The following is a 2,225-nucleotide window of genomic DNA, read 5'->3' as shown; positions in this document are numbered from 1 at the left end:
TATCATATGGAGTGTTTTTGTGTAAGATAAGCCCAAGACTAGCAGTTCGGCTTTGGCCATGGTGAGGGGGTTCAGTGTCTGCCCAGTGCTCCTGGCCTCTTACGATGTTAAGGTTTTTAAAGATTTACAGGCCAGTTTTTTTAGAGGTCCACAGATTTGGGTTTTTCTGTCTTCGATTTGATTCAGGTTTGCGTTTTTGATAGGCTTTAATACATGATCCTGTGTCCTTAGAAAGACTGTATGTTTCATGGGTGATTGAGCACTTACAGTGGTACCTTCAGGTTTTCTCCTATGAAGTTTTAGCTCTTTTGCAGTTAATTATTGGAAAGATAATTTAAAACACTAGAAAATGTTTACTCCCCAATTTTAGTCTCTTTAAAATGTTTTAAATTTTCTTAATTATGCTGTTACAGTTGTCCTGACTTTTCCCCTTTCCCCCACTCAGGCAATCCCTGCACCATTGTTCATATCCATGGGGCATGCAGATACTTTCTTTGGCTACTCCATTTCTTTACTGTATTTTACATCCCTGTGACTATTCTGTAACTACCTATTTGTCCTTCTTAATCCCCTCGTTTCTTCACCCATTTACCACTTCCCCCACCCCAGTCTGGCAACCAACTGGTAACTTAACTAACAAGAGTTAAGTTAAACCTTGGCGTTTTAATAATGAGTCTCAGAATGGCCTCTTTGCATCCATCATAATTGGGACTGTGCTTCCTGGACTTGTATGTCTATTTCCCTCACCAACTTTGGGAAGTTTTCACTTTTTTCAGCTAGATTTCTAATTTGCTCTCCTGGCACCCCGTGAGGTGAATGTTGGGCCTCTTTAGGTTGTCCCAGAGGCTCTGTACTGTCATTTTGTAGGGGGTTCTTTTATTCAGTGTGGTAGCTTTTTGCTTATGTACTAAATCAATTTGATTCCCCTGTACATTGTTCATTATTTCAATTAGTATATCCTTTGTATCTGACTGAATATTTATGGTGTTGAGATCCTCACAAAGTAGCATCTTTTATAAACTGTTTTGAGCTCTGCATCTGAAGATTGCTTATCTCCATTTAGCTTTTTCTGGAGTTTTGATGTGTTTTCATTTGGGCCGTTTTTCTTTATTTCATTTCTGCAAGCCTCCCTGTATTTGTTTCAATGTATTAGGTAGAGGTGCTTTTGACTCTGTCTTGGTAGTGTGGCCTAATGTAGTGGGTGTCCTGTAGGGTCCTGTGGCACAGCCTCCCCTATCACCCAAGCTGGGTACTTGAGGTACACCCTTCTTGTGGGCTGAGTACACTCTGTTGTTGATCCTGGGTTTCTGTTGGTAGGTCAGTGGGAGGGATTTACTCAGGGCAGTGAGCTGCAAGGGTTAGCTGTGATCACTGACCACCAAACTCTATCCTTCATGGAGGATCTACTGTGCAGGGGCAGGGTGGTGGTGCTCTAGTGTGGTCAGTAGCTGTGCACTGGGTGCTTTGGCCCTGGGGTTTCCAGGTAGTGCGGGCCAAGATCAGCCCCCACCTGTATTTTGCTTGGGGCACCTGCTGCTTCTGCTGGGGTTGGAGAGACCAAGGTGAAGCCAAGCTGTGACTGGCTGCCACTAGGGCTCGCTGAAGCCAGCTGTTGGCTTGTATGATAGGATTTAGGAGACAAGACCAGGATTTAGGAGACAAGACCAGCCATTCATATGGAAAAAGCAGCTTTGGTGGGCCCATAAATTGGGTGGGTAGAGCCTCTGGATTTCCAAGGTGGGTCACAAAGTGTTGGCCTGGTAGATGGAGTCTCAGATATGGCACTAGCCTACTTGGCTGTGTGGGGTGGGGCCTCAGCAAAGGGACAGTGGCCTGTGCTCGCCCTGATGCCGGACACCAATCTCCCTGTATATCACTAGTGTCTTTCAAGTTGTCACCCTGGTGCTGGAGCCAGAGGGAGCGAGTCTGATTAGGCAAGAATGTGTGAGTTCCCTAGGAGGAACTGCTTAGGGCTCCAGCACCCTTTACCAACTCAATCCCACTGGTTTTTGCAGCCAGAAGTTAGGGGGGCTTTCCTTCCTGGCACTGGAATCCTGTGCTGGGGTCCTTGTGTGGGTCTGGGACTCCTTGCTCCCAAGACACCCCTCCCATATTTTTATTCATCTGGGTATGGGACCAGCCCTTTCCACATCTGCTCCCCTCCTACCAGTCTGGATGGATGTGATTATTTCAATTCCATAGTTGTCAGACTTCCTTCAACTTGC

Source organism: Artibeus jamaicensis, unplaced genomic scaffold (assembly GCF_021234435.1).
Source record: "Artibeus jamaicensis isolate MK-2021 breed Jamaican fruit bat unplaced genomic scaffold, CSHL_Jam_final contig_65, whole genome shotgun sequence".
NCBI classification, from domain to species: domain Eukaryota; kingdom Metazoa; phylum Chordata; class Mammalia; order Chiroptera; family Phyllostomidae; genus Artibeus; species Artibeus jamaicensis.
The sequence above is the reverse complement of the archived record's forward strand: the minus strand, read 5'-3'. Positions refer to the sequence as shown.